The 8,152-nt window shown below is 30.2% G+C and overlaps 1 long non-coding RNA gene across 1 annotated transcript; it reads right to left on the bottom strand.

The window, feature by feature from the left end:
- Positions 1-502: 502 nt before the first annotated feature.
- On the bottom strand, positions 503-5,784 carry LOC143043513 (uncharacterized). Its single transcript, XR_012968434.1, has 3 exons — positions 5,697-5,784; positions 2,404-2,568; positions 503-788 (listed from the first exon to the last, which is right to left on the bottom strand). It is a non-coding gene; the product is annotated as an uncharacterized LOC143043513 (long non-coding RNA).
- Positions 5,785-8,152: the final 2,368 nt, after the last annotated feature.

The following is an 8,152-nucleotide window of genomic DNA, read 5'->3' as shown; positions in this document are numbered from 1 at the left end:
AATGTAGGAAATGTGGTGAGGACCACCAATCCAATGAATGTAACACAGAATCCCCAAAGTGTGTAAATTGTAAAGGTGACCATCCATCGAACTATAAACTTTGTCCCTCAAGGGAACAACAAAAACAAGCTCTCAAGGTAGTTAAAAGAGACAACATCACCTTGCATGAGGCAAATAAACAAGTGAAAGCTAAGGCTAAAGCAAGACCAGTTGGTCAGCAACTAGAAGCTGAACATACTGATATCAAAAAAGGTTATAAAAACACCAATATAATAGACCAAGTAATCCCAATTATAAGTGTTGCAATGCTTAATATTCTTACATCCCAAACCCCAACAAGTGAACTTAATTTAGAAAAAGTTATTGGTTTCGTATCGATGGCAACCAAACAAATGTTTGGATTTGATTATGATGTTTCGAAAGGTCTTCAATTGGCCAATAGAGTAACAACAGATATGCTATAATGTTTTATACAAATCATAAAATATTAACAGAAGTAATGTTATATGTTCTATCTGTGCTTATAATGGCTAACTTTACTAGTTTACTAATATACAACATAATGTTCAGTATTGTTCATTGGAACTGTCGTGGTATTCACAATAATGCTGCAGAGTATATAGCTATGTCGCAAATAAAGCCCAATATAATATGCTTCCAGGAAACATGGTGTAAAAACGAGCAAGACCATCCACATGTAAATGGGTTATAAAATAGCTGATTTTTCTGTTCGTAATACTATATCACATGGAGGTACAGCAATATATGTCAGAGAAAACCTCCCATATCTGAAAAAGAATATTGATAGTAATTTAGAAATATCATGCATTAAATTTAATTTTGATAATAATGATATTACACTTGTCAATCTATAATATATTTGACCAAATAGAGGGAAAATTTTTACTGTGTGGAGACTTTAATGCCCACCACACTTTGTGGGGTGGTAAACATACAGATACTAAGGGAAGAGAGTTGTTCTCTTTCCTTGAGTATAAAGATATAGTACTTCTTAATGATGGTACAGGTACAAGGTGTAACCCCAGTACATTAGAACTGGCACCTATTGATTAGTAAAATAACATGGTCAGTTGACCTCACTAGTTCTTATGGCAGTGACCATCATGTTGTAAATATTAATTTTAGTCATAAACAAATACTAACTGATGATTCTGAATCAGTATATAATTATAAGAAAGCAGACTGGGAGGCATTCTCCAGCAAATGTAATGAACATTTGAGTCCTGACATGATTTCTGACAATATAGAAGAAACATGTTCAAGACTAACAAACAAAATACTCCAAATAGCTGGGGAGTGCATCCTAGTCAAATTAAAAAATAATAAACCCAAAAAACCACAAGTACCATGGTGGACACCTGAATGCACTAAAAGTGTTAAAGAAAGGAATATTTGTAAAAACCGTGCCCAACATACAGGTTTTGGTACTGATTTTACTATATATAGAGAAAAAGAAAGAGCGTGCAGAAAAACTATTACAGCTGCACAAGCTATGTATTGGGAGAGCTATTGTAACTCGCTAAATAATGATAGTAAATTGTCAGATGTATGGAAAAAAGTAAAATCAATGTTGGGTAAAACATTTAAAAAATTAAATTTACCAACCCTGTTATATAATAATACCAAATATGAATGTACTCAAGACAAAGCAGATATACTTGCTACAAATTATGCTCAAGTCAGTAGTGATGATAATTATTCTGACAATTTTAAAAGTCAGAAACAAGATATAGAACAAAAGGAGTACGGTAAATTATTACACTACTATAAGGATAACTCTGATAGTTATAATGAACCATATACTATGCAAGAATTAAAAGACGCTATCAGTGATACATCTGATACATCCCCTGGAAAAGACAAAATTACGTATTCTATGTTCAAACAATTTACAGACAAATCACTGTCTGTGTTATTACTTTTTATTAATAGAGTTTGGTTTTTACAAAACCTTCCAAGTGAATGGAAGCATTCCATTATATCTCCAGTACTTAAACCTGGAAAAAACCCACAGACCCACAGTCATATAGACCAATAGCCCTTACATCTAACTTTGTAAAAATTATGGAGAAAATGGTCAATACTAGACTACGGTGGTATCTAGAAAAAAATAATTTCTACACACCAAATCAGAGTGGATTTAGGAAAAATAGAAATACTATGGAACAAATAATTAGAATTGATAATGATATTCATAAAGCATTTCTCAAAAAACATTTCACAGTTGGTGTATTTATAGACTTCCAAAAAGCATTTGATATGCTTTGGAAAAAAGGGTTATTAATAAAAATGGCCTCACTAGGTATAAGAGGTAATATGTTGGGATGGGTAAAGGATTTTCTTAGTGACAGAACAATACAAGTTAAAGTTAATAATACTTACTCTGAAATATTTATAATTCAGAATGGTACACCACAAGGTAGTTGTATAAGTCCTACACTATTTAACATCATGGTAAATGATATATCCAATAATTTAAAGTACTGTGCTATGTCACAATTTGCAGATGACAGTGCTATATGGTTATCTGGCAAAAGCAATAAATATCTACAAAAAAGAATACAAGAGGATATAGATACAATTAGTACTTGGTGTGATAAATGGGGTTTCCTCATATCACAAACAAAAACTGTAGCTATGATATTTAGTAAGAATAGTTCCCCTTGTATTAAACTTAAACTTGGAGAAACAATATTGTCATTTGTTAAAGAAGTCAAGTTTCTAGGTATGATTTTTGATTCAAAACTAACATGGTTAAAACATATACAATATATAGAAAGTAGATGTTCAAGCGTGTTAAACTGCATGAAATTGTTAACTGGTACCAAATGGGGTGCAAACTGTTCTACCCTGAGAACAATATATATATCAATGATAAGGTCAAAGATAGATTATGGCTGTGAAGTTTATAACTCAGCCTCCCACTCTGTCAAGAAAAAACTAGATAGTATTCAAGCCCAAGCATTAATAATATGTGCAGGTGCTCATAAAACTGCCAGTATAAGTGGATTACAGACTGAAATTGGTGACCCCCCATATGAGTTGAGAAGAAAAAGTCTTATTACTAAGTCTTTTTTAAATATACTAAGTCTGAATGACACAAACCCAACTATAAAGAGTTTACAAGGAAACGCTATATATGAATTTAATAAGGAAAAAATTAAGGAAAATCAAAAACCATATTGTGTTATTGCACATGATACTATGAATAAATTTAATGTAGACTATAATACTGTATACAAATGTAAAGAGTTCCCAACACCACCATGGCATGTTCTAAAACCACAGGTCAGAACGGAACTTACAAATATTATTACAAAAAAAGATAGTCCTCACCTAATTAAAAGTGAAGGAAATATCCTCATTGATAACAAGTATAGTAATTATTTAAAAATATATACAGATGGATCTAAGAATCCAGAAAACAACACAAATGCATGTGCTTTTGTAGTTCCAGAACTTAAAGTAAAAAAAGGTTTTAAATTACAAAATCATGTTTCAATATTTATGTGTGAACTGACAGCCATACTTTTATCTTTATATTGGTTAGAAGAATTTCAACCAGAAAATACTGTAATATTTGTAGATTCACTGTCAGCACTAAAAGCTATTACAGGAAGTATTTTTAAAGTTAAAACACAAATAATTTATGACATTCAATATATATATAGTAAACTGTCCAAATTAGGCTTAAATATCATTTTAGAATGGATACCCAGTCATGTGGGTTTAAGTGGTAATGAAATGGCATACTCAGCAGCTAAAAAGGCTCTATCAATAGAAACATGTATAACTAGTATACCACTTTACAAAGAAGATATCAAATGTTTATGTAAAAATTTACTAAAAAAAATGTGGCAACAATACTGGGAAAATAACACAAAAAGTAAACAACTACACACTATTCAAAATCATGTTAACTTTTGTATTACCATACCAAAGAGTACTAGAGAAAGAGAAAGAACTCTATTTAAACTTAGATCAAGTTATATATTCACTAATAAATGCAAATACACAATGGGTAAATGTAATAGTGAACTGTGTGACACATGTTTAGTAGTGGACGATATGCAACACTACCTGTTTAACTGTAGGAAGTACATACCACAAAGACAAAAAATGATGGAAAAGTTCGAATCATCAGGGGTAAAAGATCTCTCATATAAAAATTTATTTTCAGGATATTCTCAGACACTAATCCCAATATGGGATTATTTAATAAACACCGGTATGCGATAAAGTAAAATTATTCAGAAAATACTGAAAATCTAGCTATATATATATATATTTCTAGTTCATAGTGTAAATTTTGTAAAAATATGCTTAAAATTGTTTTAATAGGATACTTTTGGTCAGGGTGTGAAAACCTATAGATATTATCAGTATAGGTAAAGAGAAATATAAAACTTTAGGGCTTGCAATTCATTAGTAGAATTACTTTTAAACAAAATAATGTAATATTAGTCACTGGACAACAATTCATTGATTTGAACAAGTATGACAACAAATATCAAATATTCAAAATACTATTACATCTGTAACAACTGATTAAATGAACTCTTGATAAGAGAAAATCTAAGTAAGGAAATGAAAATGAAATTAATTTATAATTAATTAGCATTGAATAGATTTTTTTTTTTTATAAATTTGCTTATAAATACATGTGATCATATGTAAAATATCATGCCACAGGAGTCTGACATATCTCCCTGAAATCATCAATCACAATCACTCTCTCGTCGGTCCATCCCAAATCAAATTGGGGACACGAACCTCACAACAAGAATTAACTGCATGTATATATATGTACCTAACTAACACTATGAGGAATGTGATTCAGCTGCTGTCAATGGATAAACTATTGACACCGTAGCTAAAATATTGATAGGGTTATACATGGGGTCGACTGACGAGATGAGTTATCTTAATGTGGGATATTTTTCTTTAAGGGCATACGATACAGTTTAGATCCTGTATTTACAGTTTGATGAAAATTTCCATATAGGCTAGTTTTTGCCTGCTTAAATCAAATATGTAATAAAAAATATACCTTCATGTGCTACTTTTTGAGTTAAATGAGGTCGAAATTTTGTATATTTGCTCAAAATTCGGATTTGTGGCCGTATTTTCCCTTTCGAAAGAAAGCCATAACTTTTTTGTTTTAAAAGATAAACACGAATTGTTTTTTGTTAGATAATTTGTAATTTTTGTATTTTATAAGTATCCTAAAATATTATGCATTTTTTTTTCAGAAATAACTCATATTCATCAAATGGTAATGAATTAAGAAAAAATCGTATTTTTTTGCTGTATATTTATCAAAATTAAAAAAAATCCTCTATTTACAGTTTTATAAAATTTGGTCCACATAATCTCCCTGCAAAATGAATCAAAATGTCGTTTTAAAAAATAGGGGTCCATGAACTCGTTTTCAAATTAAATCAGTTTGAATGATAAAAAATAGTCGAAAAATGCATCTTTTCCCGATAAGTCATAGTTTGACGTCGCGAAAATAACATTTGACGTTAGCAACGTCATTACCTCCTCTGTAACTGTATCGTATGCCCTTAAGGGCACTGGCTTGCCAGAACCCCGGTCCTTGTGATATGATGATTTTAAGAACCAACCAGCACATTTTACAACGACCAAAAACAATGCACCGTGTAAATACTAACCTTGTTTTAGTATTATTAGTCACGGCTGCTAAATCATCCGTTTAGACTGGAAAATGTTTGTTAACAGCCTCCCCGCCGGGTATGCTTGCAGCACATGGTAAATTACCACGTGGTACGGCTGCAAGTATTTACCAACAATTTATTTCTTTACAGTGCAAGGGAAACAACTCCAGTCTAAACGGGCGACACCAAAAACAAATAATTCGGTAGATATATATTATTTACCTTTTTTTCTTCTTAGTTTTTTTCATTTCTAAATATCGGCTTTTTAATCGGGCGTATTGCATTTCCGCTAATTATTCAAAGTCCCAATACTACGTTTCCGCAAATTTAAAGTATACGTTTCCGCAATTTGCATTTATTACTTTTCCGCAAATTTACCTGGTAAATTATAAAGATTTGAATGTACATATGTGATAATTTTTTATTTTTTTTTATTTTTAATAAAACAAATGTTCTGATCTCAGTAAAGCTACAATTTTCTATATATAACTAGTTGACTCGGGTAAGGATGAGTTAAACTTCATTGAGAAATCTTTGGTTTGGCTTACTTGCCAACTGACAAAGATTATCGTTGTAACAGAGCTGGAGGGTATCATTTATCAGTTTATGATTTCTAAATATAAGAAACATAACCCCGTTGAATTTGACAATATTCGGCACTAAAACTTCTAGTCTACGAAAGTTTTTATTTTTAAAGTAGTACACTAAATCAAGTACAACCAAGATAGCACTCTCTGGTATACATTTATACTGTACATAACTGCAAACATGAACACTTACAATTTATTACACACAAATATGTTACAACAATACATTATAGATTCTAATTATACATACACAGTAATTTATATATATATTTTTTCTTCTCAGAGAAAGCAAGTTTAAGAAACTTTTATAAGAGAGGGTGCTATCTTTAGTCAAATTCAATATACAGAGAATCACAATTTACCAAGAACGTACGAGCCGCGGTATAATTGTATTAATGTGTATACCATATACGGGAATATGTCAGACCCCTTCTACGATTTGCATATTTGTAAAAGTCAGATATGTCTATCCAAAAGTATATGATACTTACAGTTTTCATGTTTAAAAAACAAACACACCTACCTACCAAATCATTTAATATTTATAAACAAAGAAGGCTAAGTTACAAATAACGGAATAATAAGCTCACATATATTTTTCTTCGTAATATAAATCAACCAATAGATAATCAAGATAATTAAAATACACACTATAGCTCAGATTTAAATAACAAGATTAATTAAATTTAAGGGAAAAAAAAACTCACAAAATTTCTATAATATGAATATATAATATAGGCTAACACCTAAATAATGAAAAATTTAAAACATTTACTTAAAATGTTTTTATATAAGGTAATCTGGCGCAATACCCGCAAGGGTAGTCGCCATTAAATTCTATTTAGTAGTAGTAGATTTTCACTTTTCAGAAACACCAGAAAACAGGTAGTCAACATTTTAATAATTTAGAATTTTTATGTTTAAATATGTCTTAGTTTGTCGTTGAAACTTCTATCAGCGTAGCTAATTTGTTAAAGAACATTGAGTTGCGCGTTTGTTCTTTTTTCAAAACCCTCCCTCCCATTCCCTTAAGGTGGAATATGTTTGTATGAGGCAGATATGAAATTTATATTTCATTTGTATTTCATAGAATTTTTAATTTGTTATGCTTCATTCTTTAAATTTATTAAGATACTACTTAGTAGTTCTTTAATTCAGAGTTTATTTGTCAGTTATAATCTATGATCACTTTTTATTTCATTTGTATTATATTCTTGACATATGTATATATAATTATGACTACCTGCAAAGCCTAAATAAAAGTTTTTATTTAAACAGTATTTTCTTCTGAATTAATTCATTGCAAGTGCCAGTAAAATAATATGTTATGTAACAAAATTGCACTTAAATACCTTATGTATTATGTACTTATGTTAAAATGTGTTCAATATTTGTTTTTATACATTTATAGTTAGCTGAGAATTATGATATACTTTAACATAAGGTACGTGTTGAAGGTCAGTATCCTCTGAATACAGTTCAATGAAATAGATACATTTTGTTACATAATCATATAGTATGAAATTCAAAACAGTGTAGCTGTGGCCATTGATTGACACATTAAAATCATTCATTGACTGGGACAATTTAGGTGAACGTTTGTATGTAACGACCAATGCTCACTATGTACTTTTTAAAGACACTTAAACTATGGGGTCACCAAAGGTTCTCAACACCTAAATAAAGTAATTCGAAAAATTAATCAGAAATAACACGATATTTTGATTTATATCAATTATATAAATCAAAACACAAATGTTATTCCTGATTAATTTTTCGAATTATTTTATAATTAAAGGCGTTAAGAAACCTTTGTTGACCCCAAAGTTTAAATGTCTATCGTAGGTACGTCATGAACAGTGGTTG

This window comes from Mytilus galloprovincialis, chromosome 8, assembly GCF_965363235.1.
Source record: "Mytilus galloprovincialis chromosome 8, xbMytGall1.hap1.1, whole genome shotgun sequence".
Classification (NCBI taxonomy): Eukaryota; Metazoa; Mollusca; class Bivalvia; order Mytilida; family Mytilidae; genus Mytilus; species Mytilus galloprovincialis.
Note: the sequence above shows the minus strand (reverse complement) of the source record. Positions and strands in the feature narration are given on the sequence as shown.